Source organism: Triticum dicoccoides, chromosome 5A, assembly GCF_002162155.2.
Source record: "Triticum dicoccoides isolate Atlit2015 ecotype Zavitan chromosome 5A, WEW_v2.0, whole genome shotgun sequence".
Taxonomy (NCBI): Eukaryota; Viridiplantae; Streptophyta; class Magnoliopsida; order Poales; family Poaceae; genus Triticum; species Triticum dicoccoides.
Genome location: NC_041388.1, coordinates 710,031,502 through 710,046,868, shown reverse-complemented (window position 1 = coordinate 710,046,868; position 15,367 = coordinate 710,031,502). Strand labels below are relative to the sequence as shown.

The 15,367-nt window shown below is 46.7% G+C and overlaps 1 protein-coding gene across 3 annotated transcripts in view; it reads left to right on the top strand.

The window, feature by feature from the left end:
- LOC119304371 overlaps positions 1–14,546 on the top strand; it is a 38,787-nt gene extending 24,241 nt beyond the window's left edge. For all 3 annotated transcript variants that reach the window (XR_005148224.1, XR_005148223.1, XR_005148222.1), the window contains one exon: positions 14,497–14,546. The gene's annotated coding sequence lies outside the window, so the exon portion shown is untranslated. The remainder of the gene's footprint in view (positions 1–14,496) is intronic.
- The last annotated feature ends 821 nt before the right edge of the window (positions 14,547–15,367 follow it).

Below are 15,367 nucleotides of genomic sequence, written 5' to 3'. Positions count from 1 at the left end.
AAAAAAATATAATGCTATACTTTCACATGGAGTTGTTTTATGTGTACTTAGTGGTTAGGAAAAATGATATAAATGGATTTTGACATAAAAAACTTTCAGAAAATGGACTACCATGTATGAACATTCATGACTTTCAAGCCAAATGCCCATGTCATGCACATATCCATGGCATTGTTCATGAAAATGTGCCCATATTTGGCACAAAGGTGCATATTTTGATGCCAAACAATAGTGCCAAGATGAGTTATATATATAAACTGCGCGTGCGCGCATAATGGTTTATTCTACGCTCCGGCTTAATCACGCAACCCGCCAAGCCAGCCAACCCACGCACACCATCCACCACTTTCCTAATTTGATGGTAATGCTTACTACTATTCGTAGTAAAAGTGCTATGCCATTTACTATGTGCCATTTTGACGGTAATGCTTACTCCCATTTGTAGTAAAGTGCTACTCCCTCCGTCCTTTAAAGAGGGTACTTCCACCTTTGTTGGAAAGTCAAACTTTTTTATGTTTGACCATATTTCAACAATAATACATCAATATTTACACCATTAAATTAGTAGCATTAGATTCATGATAAAATATATTTTCATCATATACCTATTTGGTTTCATAAATATTGATATTTTTTTGCACAAACCCAGTCAAACTTTGAGATAGTTTGACTACCCAACAAAGTTGAAAGTACACTCTTTAAAGGAGGGAGGGAGTATGCCATTTACTATGTACTACTAGTGCTACAGGTTTGATCGTAATGCCCTTTTTACTTTCTAGTAAAGGTGTTATATCCTTTACTATTGTCCTAGATTCGATCGACCCAGCCAATGCACACAGTAATAAAATTGATCATTATGGTTATCTAGTTACGAGCTATAATGCAAAACTGGTAATCGTACGCTCGGGTCACACTAATCAACCCCACCTCCACACGCTTCGGCAATTGATGGTAATATCGCTTGTAGAAATGGATTTAATTCAGTTACCACTCCCACCGCCGACCTCCGCCCCGCGGGGTTCTATTTGCTAATGACAGTAAAAAGGTTAGAAATATGGTAATGGAACAAATAGCTTTACGAGATTGCATGCAACCGCACTACACCCAACGTCTTGTACCATTATGCATGGTAAAAGAACTGGCACATATGGTAACGGACTAGATCTATTACGAGATCTATTACGAGATGCCGCACACCACTCCTTAATTCTCTGACATAAAATGGTATCTTTTGTGCAACCAGTAACCCAATAAATTATGTTACTATACTTTACATGGTTGATTACCATGTGTGATTGGCGCAGACAAGTAATAAAGCAAAACTATGCTGAGGTGATGAACCATCACAAGCACACGGTAATCAAGTTAATATTTTACTACATTTTCCATGGATGATTACTATATGTAATCAGGAGGACGCATATAATAAAAAAATTGTGGCAGAGCGGTGAACCATTGCTGCAGCCAGTAACCGAATTAATTCAGTTACTATATCCAACATGGCTGATTACTAGTAGGTGGAAGAAAAATTGGAGGCCAAGGCACTAGCCACGCGCATGTTTTCTGGTTGGTTGCGCATTGTTAGGCCAGAGCGTAGAATAAGCGCATTGCGCTCAGGCTCACTTTAGCGCACCTATATATATATATATATATATATATATATATATATATATATATATATATATATATATATATATATATATAAATACTATTCTGATCACGGGATCAGAATAATATTCTGATCACAACATGAACTTCCCGAGTAACGCGCCTGACCTTCCCCGTGTGCTAAGAAGGCTAGCACAAAAGCAACAACAATCGAAAAGGCAAGGCCTCCTGCCTGGGAGCCTCCTAACTACTCCTAGTCGTCTGCGGTCTTCACGTAGTAGTAGGCATCCTCCGGGTAGTAGTAGTCATCAATGGCGTCGTCTGGCTCCTGGGATCGGTCATATGGTCGCAATAATCGGGTATGGGGGAAAAAGAAGTAGCAAAGTAACCGTGAGTGCTCATCCAAAGTACTCGCAAGACTTACATTAGATCTAAACTAAGTATGCATCTGTATCAAAGGAAATGGGCCGTATCTGTGGACTGAACTGCAGAATGCCAGAAGAGAAGGGAAAAGCCTAGCCGATCGAAGACTAGCGTCTTCAAGCATCTTCAAGCATCTTGCAGCATATAGCAGAATACAGATCACCATAATGTAAAATAGTAGTGTTATCAACCTCGGCCAGAGATCCTTTCTCGACTCCCAGCGAGAAAGCAATCCCAGAGCCATACTATCCAAGTGTCATCACAATCCAATTCTCATCACCATCCAGTTCTCATCACAAGTATCTAGTTCTAGTTGTATCGATCGGGATACAACTCCAAGTGTCTGTTACCGCAGGACAGGCTATCGATAGATGTTTTCTTCCCTGCAGGGGTGCACCAACTTACCCATCACACTCGATTAACTCTGGCCGGACACACTTTCCTAGGTCATGCCCGGCCTCGGCCAAACAATACGCCGCAACCCGACCTAGGCTTAATAGAGAGGTCAGCATGCGGGACTAAGCCTATGCCCCCAGGGGTCATGGGCCATCTCCCCGGGAACTCCTGCATGTTGCGTACGCGGCCGGTGAGCAGACCTAGCTACCTCCTTCAACAAGGCAGGAGCTTACGCAGTCCAACCCGGCGCACGCCGCTTAGTCGCTGGCGTCTATTAAGCTTCGGCTGATGTATACGACGCAGAACGCCCATACTATGCCCACGTGATGGTTAGTGCTATCAGGACAGAGGCCCCTTAGATCAAATATCCAAACCATAGTGAATTATGAGCACACGGTAACGAGCAGAGACTCATGATCGATGTGACCCCGTCGCCCCGTCTCGAGTACTTGCGGCAAGGGCTAAGAATGCCCGGCCACACCTCGTAAGTATCTCGCGGGCACCTTCCAGGTTAACCCGACTCCACATCACTCGCTATTAAGCTCGCGCGGGTACCCCTCAGGGCCGACCCGTCTTTAGTAACATGGCTCAGTGCAAAGTCATAGTAACCATAGTAACTGTGTGTCTAACACCAAGGGGAAAAACCCGAGGAATCACCCCCGGTGAATTCCACTCGATGTAATCATCAAGGTGAACATAAGAGGATCCACCCTCGAGGTTCACACTTGAGGGGTTGCACGACAGAGCCGTATCGGAAGTGGTTACGGAGGAAATCACCCTCGATGACCACGACCGAATAGCTACTCTACAGAGGCCTCATCAGGAGTGATGTAAGAGGTTCCACCCTCGGCACTCGATGGTTACTCTACAGAGTCGTACAACTAAGGGGGGGGTGATGTGCGGTGTCGGGGCCTGGACGTCGATCACATTGATTGAGTCATCAAACATAAAGCGGGGCAACTGGGACAAGGTGGGGGGTCACTGATGGATTACTAACCAACCTATACTAAGCAGTTTAGGATAAGCAGGTAAGGTATGAAAGCAGGTAACAACAACAGGCTATGCATCAGAGTAGGATCATACAGAAAGCAGTAGCAGTTCTAATGCAAGCATGAGAGGAAAGAAATGGGCGATATCGAAATGCTCAAGGAGGGTTTGCTTGCCTGGTTGCTCTGACAAGGAGGGGTCGTCAACGACGTAGTCGATCACAGGGGAGGCATCGGTCTCGGGGTCTACCAGAGAGGAGAGGGGGGAGAAACAATAAATACAGAGCAAACAATGCATCACAAGGCATAACATGATGATAGGCAGAGCTAGGGTTGCCCTAATGTCGTACTACACGTTGCAGACGGAGGGGATAAACATCCGAGGATGAATTCCCAACGTTAGTTGGATTCTGGAAAGAGGAAAAGAGGGGGAAAGTTCCATGTTCAGCATGCTAGGGGCATGTGACAGATGAACTGACGCGTATTCGGATTCGTTGGATTTTTCTGAGCAACTTTCATGTAGAAAACATTTTCATCAGAGTTACGGATTATTTTCTATCATTTTTCAAAGATTAAAGCAATATTCTGGAATTCCTAAATTAACAGAAAAGAGAAAAAGACGTCATCATGACATCACTGTGTCGTCAGCAGTCAACAGGACGGCTGATCAGGTCAAACTGACAAGTGGGTCCCACATGTCAACGACTGTGGCACTAACAGTGGATTAAAATGACTAACAATACTAGTTAGAGGTGCGGGCCCCATTAGTCAGTGACTATTTAGTTTAACTAATTATTTTTATTTATAAAAATGTTTAATTAGCCTAATTAACAGAGGGGCCCACATGTCAATGACTCTGCGTGCCCAGTCAGCACAGTAGACCATGGTCAATGTGGTCAACTGGAGCCAGGGGGCCCACGGGCAGTGACCCAGGGGTGGGGCCCGCCTAGCCACGTCGGCGGCGGCCGGCGGCTCAACACCGGCGACCTTCAGACGCGGCGGAGGCACGGGACGGCATCGGGTTTCGTCTGCAGGAGGCCGTTTCACGCGGGAGAGGGCGCGTTCGAATGAGCGGAGCTAGCCGCGTCGAACCGTGGTGGTTATGTGGCCGGAGGTGGCCGGAAACGAGGCCGGCGACGAGCTACGACGGCGACGCGTATGGGACCTTGACGGAAACGGCGCTACAGAGCTCGGCGGAGCGCGTGGGCATGTTCGTTGTGCTCCTGGGGGCACCAGGAGCACGGTGCTGTGCTCAGGCGAGCGTGAGAGCGGCTATGGCGACGGCCACGAGCTCATCGGCGGCGAGGTGTTCAGGCGCGGCAAAAGCGACGGCTGCAGCTACGGGGAGAGGCCGAAGAGAGGGGGAGGCGATGCGGCTGCTCACCGTGAGCCTGTAGGTGTGCGTTAGCGGGCTCGGGGAGGACCAACGGCGGCAAATCAGAGAGGAGACGAAGACAGACGCAGGAGGAAGAAGGGGTCGGGTTCGCGGTGGTGGCTCCCTTCTCGCTCCGGTTGGTGCAGAGGGTGTAGCCGAGGACGACGCGTCTCGTGGACATGCTGGCGAGGCGCGGGGTGGCCGGTGGCCGCGGCAACGACGGAGGACGGCGGCGACCGCGCTCAGGCGTGGATGGCGAACCGGGGGAGAGGAAGCGAGCGAGGAACTGGTGGGGAGAGGGAGAGGCAGAGAGAGAGGGAGCAAGTGGGAGAGATGGGTGGAGGCCAAGGCGTCGGGGTGGCCTTATCCCCTGTCGTCGCTGGCGAGGTGGTCAGGCGGCGACGAGCCCCTGTAGCGGTCTGAGACCGAGGAACATGGCGGGAGGGGGGAGACCGGTGCGAGGGGCAACTGGGCTCGCTCGGGTGGGTAGGTGGGCCGGCCCAGTTGGGTTCGGCCCAAGGAGGGGGGTTCCTCTTTCTTCTCCTTTTTTTCTTTTTTAAATCTTTTCTGTTTTAGCTATTTTAGGCCACATAGGCATTTTGCAAAAATGTTGGATCACGACCAATATTACCAAGAGAATATTTTACACATGATGAACATTTTAGTTTTCATGTTTGAGCATTTTTGAAAATCACTTAGGATTTGATTTTGAATCAGAAACTGGAATAATGAAAGAGATAGAGGGCAATGATGACCAAACACTTGTTTAGCAAAAATGATTAGCTTAATCCCAGGGGTTACTGTAGCATCATTACATCGGGGTGTTACAACTCTCCTCCTCTAAAAGAAATTCTCGTCCCGAGAATTAAGAGGTAGAAGGGAACAGGTCGAGGTATTCAGCATGGAGGTTATCCTCACGTTCCCAAGTGGCTTCATCTTTAGAATGATTTGACCATTGCACCTTGAGGAACTTGGTAACCTTCTGGCGTGTCCGACGTTCAGCTTCTTCAAGAATGCAGATCGGATGCTCTTTGTGTGTGAGATCATCTTGAACTTCAATCAATTCCGGGTCCACTTCACGTTACGGATCCTTGAAGCATCGACGAAGTTGTGACACGTGGAAGACGTCATGGGCATGAGAGAACTGAGGTGGCAACTCCAATTGATAAGCCACCAGTCCACGACGGGCGAGGATGCGGAAGGGACCAATGTAGCGCGGAGCTAGCTTTCCCTTGGCTCCAAACCGATGAGTGCCTCTCAAAGGAGTGACACGCAGATAAGCTTGTTCACCAGGTTGATAAGTTGAACCCCAGTGTTTCCGGTCATAGTTGCTCTTCTGGCAGAACCGGGCCGCCTCGAGATTATCCCGGACAATGCGAACCTGCTCTTCAGCTTGTTGAATAATGTCTGGACCAATGAGCGTCCGTTCCCTAGTTTCTGACCAATTCAGAGGGGTTCGACACTTACATCCATAAAGCACTTCGAAGGGTGCCATCTTCAAGCTGGCTTGATAGCTGTTGTTATAAGAGAACTCCGCATAAGGGAGATTCTTCCCACTTCTTGCTGAAAGAAATAACACAAGCCCGAAGCATGTCTTCAAGAATTTGATTAACTCGCTCGACTTGACCTTGGGATAGGGGATGATATGCAGTGCTCCAGGTAATATGAGTTCCCATTGCCTCTTGGAAACTATCCCTGAACTTTGAAGTGAATATACTGCCGCGATCTTAACTGATCTCCTTCGGAATGCCGTGGAGTGACACAATTCTAGAGATATACAGGTTTGCTAATTGACTAGCAGTGATAGTCTCCTTGACTGGCAGAAAGTGAGCAACCTTCGAGAATTGGTCGATGACGACAAAGATAGCATCGTTACCTCTCCGAGACTTGGGAAGGCCAGTGACGAAGTCCATTTGGATCTTATCCCACTTCCATTCAGGAATCAGAAGCAGTTGTAGAAGTCCAGCCGGTTTCTGATGTTCCGCTTTGATGCGTCGATGAACGTCACATTCTTCAATTTATTGAGCAATGTCTTGCTTCATATTAGACCACGAGTACTTCTGACGGATGTCTAGATACATCTTGGTACTTTCCGGATGAATAGAGAGAGGGGTATCATGCGCTTCTTTCATCACCTTCTCTATCATAAGCTCAAACCGGGGTAAGACAATGCGATCTCTGAACTATAAGGTTCCATCTTCACCAAGTGAGAAATCTCTGGATTTCTCTAAGGCAAGATCCTTTTTCATCAAATCCACGTGAGCATCTTTGGCTTGAGCAGACTTAATTTCTTTCAGCAGAGTTGGTTCCAGGACAAGGTTATTAAGAGAACCTTGTGGAACTAGTTGAAGGTTCAGCTTGCAAAGTTCTTCAGAAAGGCAAGGCTGAGCTTTATGAACCATGTGGTTATTGCAATAAGACTTACGACTCAGGGCATCGGCCATTACATTAGCCTTACCAGGGGTATAGGATATACCGCAGTTATATCAGCAATAGCTTCCATCCATCGCTGCTGACGGAGGTTCAGATCTGTTTGAGTAAACAAATACTTCAGACTCTGGTGATCGGTGAAGATCTCGCAACGATTACCGAGAAGGTACTATCACCATAGCTTCAGTGCATAGATAACTGCAACAAGCTCAAGGTCATGAACTAGGTAGTTCTCTTCATGAGGACGCACTTGACGAGAGGCATAAGCAATCACTCTGCTCTCTTGCATTAGGACACAGCCTAATCCTTGACGTGAAGCGTCGCAATAGATGACAAAGTCCTTGCGAGAATCAGAGGGAGCAAGCACTGGGGCAGATGTCAGCTTATCTTTGAGTGCCTGGAAACTTTCCTGAGATTTGTCTGTCCAATCGAACTTAATGCCTTTGTGAAGCAGATTGTTCAGTGGCTTGGCGATCTTGGAGAAGTTCTTGACAAAGCGGCGACAATAGCTGGCTAGACCGAGAAAGCTTCTGACTTGCTTGACAGTCTTCGGAGGGGTCTAGTCAAGAATAGCCTAAACGCGCTCTGGGTTGACGGCAATACCGTCCTTGGAGATGACATGACCAAGGTAGGTGACTTCGGGTAACCATAATTCGCACTTGGAATACTTGGCATAAAGTTGATGTTCTCGAAGCTTCTCTAGAACAAGTCGAAGATGTTCAACATGTTCTTCTTTGTTCTTCGAATATACCAGGATATCATCCAGATAGACTATGACGAACTTGTCGAGGTAATCCATGAATATGTAGTTCATCAGACGAGAGAATGTGGCTGGAGCATTGGTCAAGGCAAAAGACATGACGGTGTACTCGTAAGAACCATAACAAGTGACGAATGCAGTTTTTGGAATATCCTCTTCACGAACACGGATCTGCTGGTAACCCAACCTCAAGTCGAGTTTAGAGAATATTGATGAACCAGCAAGTTGATCATACAGATCATTGATCCAAGGAAGCGGATATTTGTTCTGAATTGTAGCTTGGTTGATAGGACGATAGTCTTGGACCAAAGGGTTCATTCCATCCTTCTTCTTTACAAAGAGAGAAGGTGCTCCCCAAGCAGAGGAACTTGGACGAATGAAACCACTGCAAAGAGATATTTCGGTTTCCTCCTTAAGTTCAAGGAGCTCATGAGGTGGCATCTTGTAGGGTGGTTTGGCGATAGGAACGGTGCCTGGTTTCAAATCGATGACGAACTCGATAGCCCGGGCAGGAGGTATTCCTAGAAGTTCTCCTGGAAAGACATGTAGGAAGTCGCGAACAACTGGAATCTTTTCAATTCACTCAAGAGGTGATGTGTTCAACGCATTCAAAGCATAAAGTCGTGCTTCAGCGTTTTGAACAATCTAAGCATGGTAGCTTACTATCTCATCAGAAGGGTGTAGGAGATGAACAACTTTGGTGGCACAAACGATAGAGGCAGTATGTGCTTTCAACCATTCCATTCCCAGAATGAGGTCAATGTTGGAAGATTCCAGAATAATGGGAGAAACAAGAAATTCCAACCCTTCAATTTCAACGGGGACATCGCGACCAATCATGGTAGTTTGACACTGACCGGCAGGGGTGCGTGTCGGGGAACGTAGCAGAATTTTAAAATTTTCTACACATCACCAAGATCAATCTATGGAGTCATCTAGCAACGAGGGAGAAAGGAGTGCATCTACATACCCTTTTAGATCGCGCGCAGAAGCGTTCAAGAGAACAAGGTTGATGGAGTCGTACTCGTCGTGATCCAAATCACCGATGATCTAGCGCCAAACGGACGGCACCTCCGCATTCAACACACGTACGGTTGGGAAGACGTCTCCTCCAACTTGATCCAGCAAGGGGGAAGGAGAGGTTGATGAAGATCCAGCAGCACGACGGCGTGGTGGTGGAAGCAACAGTGATCTCGGCAGGGCTTCGCCAAGCACAGGGAGAAGGAGAGGTGTCACGGGAGGGAGAGGGAGAGGCCAGGGGCTAGGGTGCGGCTCCCCTCCCTCCCCACACTATTTATAGGACCCCTAGGGGGCGCTGGCCCTAGGAGATCCAATCTCCAAGGGGGGGGCGGCCAAGGGGTGGCTTGCCCCCCAAGCCAAGTGGGGCGCCCCCACCCCTAGGGTTTCCAACCCTAGGCGCAGGGGAGGCCCAAGGCGGGCGCACCAGCCCACTAGGGGCTGGTTCCCCTCCCACTTCAGCCCATGGTGCCCTCCGGCATAGATGGCCCCACCCGGTGGACCCCCGGGACCTTTCCGGTGGTCCCGGTACAATACCGATTACCCCCGAAACTTTCTCGATGGCCGAAACTTGACTTCCTATATATAAATGTTCACCTCCGGACCATTTCGGAAGTCCTCGTGACCTCCGGGATCTCATCCGGGACTCCGAACAACTTTCAGGTTACCGTATACTAATATCTCAACAACCCTAGCGTCACCGAACCTTAAGTGTGTAGACCCTACGGGTTCGGGAGACATGCAGACATGAACGAGACGACTCTCCGGTCAATAACCAACAGCGGGATCTGGATACCCATGTTGGCTCCCACATGCTCCTCGATGATCTCATCGGATGAACCACGATGTCGAGGATTTAATCAATCCGTATACAATTCCCTTTGTCAATCGGTACGTTACTTGCCCGAGACTCGATCGTCGGTATCCCAATACCTCGTTCAATCTCGTTATCGGCAAGTCACTTTACTCGTACCGTAATGCATGATCCCGTGATCAACCACTTGGTCACATTGAGCTCATTATGATGATGCATTACCGAGTGGGCCCAGAGATACCTCTCCGTCATACGGAGTGACAAGTCCCAGTCTCGATTCGTGCCAACCCAACAGACACTTTCGGAGATACCTGTAGTATAACTTTATAGTCACCCAGTTACGTTCTGACGTTTGGCACACCCAAAGCACTCCTACGATATCCGGGAGTTGCACAATCTCATGGTCTAAGGAAATGATACTTGACATTCGGAAAAGCTACAGCAAACGAACTACATGATCTTTGAGCTATGCTTAGGATTGGGTCTTGTCCATCACATCATTCTCCTAATGATGTGATCCTTTTATCAATGACATCCAGTGTCCATACTTAGGAAACCATGACTATCTTTTGATCAACGAGCTAGTCAACTAGAGGCTCACTAGGGACGTGTTGTGGTCTATGTATTCACACATGTATTACGATTTCCGGATAACACAATTATAACATGAACAATAGACAATTATCATGAACAAAGAAATATAATAATAACCATTTTATTATTGCCTCTAGGGCATATTTCCAACAGTCTCCCACTTGCACTAGAGTCAATAGTCTAGTTACATTGTGATGAACCAAACACCCATACAGTTCTGGTGTTGATCATCTTTTGCTCTAGGGAGAGGTTTAGTCAACGGATCTGCACATTCAGGTCCGTATGTACTTTACAAATATCTATGTCTCCATTTTGAACACTTTCACGAATGGAGTTGAAGTGACGCTTGATATGCCTGGTCTTCCTGTGAAACCTGGGCTCCTTGGCAAGGGCAATAGCTCCAGTGTTGTCACAAAAGAAAGTCATTGGGCCCGACGCATTGGGTATGACTCCTATGTCGGTAATGAACTCCTTCACCCAGATTGCCTCTTGTGCTGCCTCCGAGGCTGCCATGTACTCTGCTTCACATGTAGATCCCGCCACAATGCTTTGCTTGCAACTGCACCAGCTTACTGCCCCACCATTCAAAATATACACGTATCTAGTTTGTGACTTAGAGTCATCCAGATCTGTGTCGAAGCTAGCATCGACGTAACCCTTTACGACGAGTTCTTCGTCACCTCCATAAACGAGAAAGATATCCTTAGTCCTCTTCAGGTACTTCAGGATATTCTTGACCGCTGTCCAGTGTTCCATGCCGGGATTACTTTGGTACCTTCCTACCAAACTTACAGCAAGGTTTACATCAGGTCTGGTACACAACATAGCATACATGATAGACCCTATGGCCGAGGCATAGGGGACGACACTCATCTTTTCTCTATCTTCTGCCGTGGTCGGGCATTGAGCCATGCTCACTCTCGTACCTTGCAATACAGGCAAGAACCCCTTCATTGACTGATCCATTTTGAACTTCTTCAATATCTTGTCAAGGTACGTACTCTGTGAAAGACCAATGAGGCGTCTCGATCTATCTCTATAGATCTTGATGCCTAATATATAAGCAGCTTCTCCAAGATCCTTCATTGAAAAACACTTGTTCAAGTAGGCCTTTATGCTTTCCAAGAATTCTATATCATTTCCCATCAACAGTATGTCATCCACATACAATATGAGAAATGCTATAGAGCTCCCACTCACTTTCTTGTAAATGCAGGCTTCTCCATAAGTCTGCGTAAACCCAAACGCTTTGACCATCTCATCAAAATGAATGTTCCAACTCCGAGATGCTTGCACCAGCCCATAAATCGAGTGTTGGAGCTTTCACACCTTGTTAGCATTCTTAGGATCGACAAAACCTTCCGGCTGCATCATATACAATTCTTCCTTAAGGAAACCATTAAGGAATGCCGTTTTGACGTCTATTTGCCATATCTCATAATCATAGAATGCGACAATTGCTAACATGATTCGGACGGACTTCAGCTTCGCTACGGGTGAGAAAGTCTCATCGTAGTAAACCCCTTGAACTTGTCGATAACCCTTAGCGACAAGCCGAGCTTTATAGATGGTTACGTTACCATCCGCGTCTGTCTTCTTCTTAAAGATCCATTTATTTTCTATGGCTCGCCGATCATCGGGAAAGTCAGTCAAAGTCCATACTTCCTTTTCATACATGGATCCTATCTCGGATTTCATGGCTTCCAGCCATTTGTCGGAATCCGGGCCCGCCATCGCTTCTTCATAGTTCGAAGGTTCACCGTTGTCTAACAACATGATTTCCAAGACAGAGTTGCCGTACCACTCTGGTGCGGAACGTGTCCTCGTGGACCTACGAAGTTCAGTAGCAACTTGATCTGTAGTTTCATGATCATCATCATTAACTTCCTCTCTAGTCGGTGCAGGCACCTCAGGAACAATTTCCTGAGCTGCGCCACTTACCGGTTCAAGAGGTAATACTTCATCGAGTTCTACTTTCCTCCCACTTATTTCTTTCGAGAGAAACTCTTTCTCTAGAAAGGATCCATTCTTGGCAACAAAGATCTTGCCTTCGGATCTGAGGTATAAGGTATACCCAATAGTTTCTTTAGGGTATCCTATGAAGACGCATTTTTCTGACTTGAGTTCGAGCTTTTCAGGTTGAAGTTTCTTGACATAAGCATCGCATCCCCAAACTTTTAGAAACGACAGCGTAGGTTTCTTCCCAAACCATCATACGGTGTCGTCTCAACGGATTTCGACGAAGCCCTATTTAAAGTGAATGCGGCAGTCTCTAAAGCATATGTAACACCCCGGATGTAACTTTCCCAATTTGTACTCCAACTCTTGCCGTTTCCGGCGTTAAGTTAATTTATTTTCTCGGGTTCGGGTCTTTGTCTCGGTGTGTTGTTGTCGTTGTCATGCATCTCTTATCATGTCATCATGTGCATTGCATTTGCATACGTGTTCATCTCATGCATTCGAGCATTTTCCCTGTTGTCCGTTTTGCATTCCGGCGCTTCGTTCTCCTCCGGTGTCAACCCCGCCGCCAGTGAACAGTGTGCTGCCGCCTCGGTTCGCGTGCCACCGACACCCTAGATCTGAGAGAGGTTGTTTTTTTCACTAAGTCCCCGGATTTTCTAATCCAAGTGCCCCTGTTCATAGCTTCGTAACTTTGCATCCGTAGCTCCGATTCATGCATATAGCATATCAAAATGTTCATCTTAGAGAGTAAATCATTTCATTACATTGCATCATTTTCATTTGAGTTCATCTTGATGCCCGAAATGCTGTTAGAAGAGAGCTACTTGAGATAATTGTCAGATATGCTGCTCCATTTAGGTTTTTGTCATTTTTGCCATGATTAATGTGTGCATGATATGCCATGATGCTCTACATGTGTTTTGTTAAGGGTTTTGTCATCTTTCCAGAGGTGCAACCCATGTATTTTTGTGATGTGTGTGGTGACTAGTGCAAGCTTGCAAAGTGGTGCACTTGTTAATTCTGTTTTCAGGGACTTGGCAATTCCACTAAGTCCTTGACCTGTTTATCTCATATTGCCATATGTTCATGTTGTTTCCTAGTGAACCGTGCCTCTTTTGAGGATGATCAGTAAGGATGTTTTGTTAATATTCTAGTGCTCTATCCATCCATGTCTTTGTTTGCAATTATGGAGCACCATAGCTTGAGTCAATCGAGCTCTACTTTTGCTACTTTGTGAATCTGGGCAGATTGTCAACTTGTTTGCACTTTTGCCGGTGTTGTTGTAGTTGATCCGTGCATGCTATGCTATTGTTCTTGCCATGTCTAGCTTGCATTTTGTGCCTTCTTGATGGATGTATGCTTGTCTTGCCATGACTTGCACCGTAGTGAGTGCATCGAGCTCGTAAACATGCCTACTTGAGTTATGTTTCAGCATGTGCCAGTTTTCACTAAGTCTGATAACTGATTATGTTTTTGCTATGTTCACATGCTTGCAATTGTATTTTCTGATCCCTTTTGGCTCAAGGTCACTAAGGGACTTTTGTTAAGCTCTTCGAGTATCTCCATGCCATGCTTTACTTTGCGATGTTCAGGTCCTGTAGCATGTTGTTTTGGTGCTCCGAAGAGTGCTACCTGATCTGAAATTCCAGACAAGTGTTAATTTGACCAAGTCTGAGATCTGTTTGCCATATGCATTTTTGCCATGCTTGTTTGAACCTGTTAATGGATGATTTGGCCGTAGCTCAGTGCTAGACTTTTGTTAAGCATCTTGAATGCATCCCTGCCATGTATTTTGTTGCCATGTTTGGGTGTTGTAGCTTGTTCATTTAGTTGCATTTAGATGCCTACTTGCTGTTGATCGTAGACCGGTGCCATTTTTGTATCGCTTGCCATTTCCAAACCGTAACTCTGTTTCCGATGATCTTTATATCGTTTTCAAGCGATTTCATCTCATCTTTCCAGTGGCACACTTGGAATTCCAAGTTGAGGCCAGGTTCATACATTTCCTGGCATATCTTGCATTTTGCATCCCGCATCGCATCCCGCATAGCATATCATCTTTGCCTCGTCTTGTTTGATTCTTGCACGTGGTTGATTGTGTCCTTGTTGCTTGTTTGTCTTGTTTGGGTAGAGCCGGGAGACGAGTTCGCTAACGAGGAGCCCGTTGAGTTTGCTTTCGAGGATCCAGTCAACTCTGACAACCGTGCAGGCAAGATGATCATACCCTCGAAATCACTACTATCTTTGCTATGCTAGTTTGCTCGCTCTTTTGCTATGCCAATGCTACGATGCCTACCACTTGCTTTCAAGCCTCCCAAATTGCCATGTCAAACCTCTAACCCACCATGTCCTAGCAAACCGTTGATTGGCTATGTTACCGCTTCGCTCAGCCCCTCTTATAGCGTTGCTAGTTGCAGGTGAAGATTGGAGGCCGTTCTTTGTTGGAACATTTATTTACTTGTTGGGATATCATTATATTATCTTGTTATCTTAACGCATCTATATACTTGGTAAAGGGTGGAAGGCTCGGCCTCTCGCCTAGTGTTTTGTTCCACTCTTGCCGCCCTAGTTTCCGTCATATCGGTGTTATGTTCCCGGATTTTTGCGTTCCTTACGCGGTTGGGTTATAATGGGAACCCCTTGATAGTTCGCCTTGATTAAAGCTTTTCCAGCAATGCCCAACCTTGGTTTTACCATTTGCCACCTAGCCTTTTCTTTCCCTTGGGTTCTGCAGACTCAAGGGTCATCATTCTTTTAACCCCCCCCCCCGGGCCAGTGCTCCTCTGAGTGTTGGTCCAAACTGTCAGCCGCCGGTGGCAACCAGGGGCAACTCTGGGCTGGCCTACCGGAAGTTTAGACAATCTGAGTGTGCCCTGAGAAAGAGATATGTGTCGCTCCTATCGGGATTTGTCGGCACATTCGGGCGGTGTTGCTGGTCTTGTTTTAACCTGTCAAAATGTCTTGAAGAACCGAGATACCGAGTCTGATCGGAACGTCTTGGG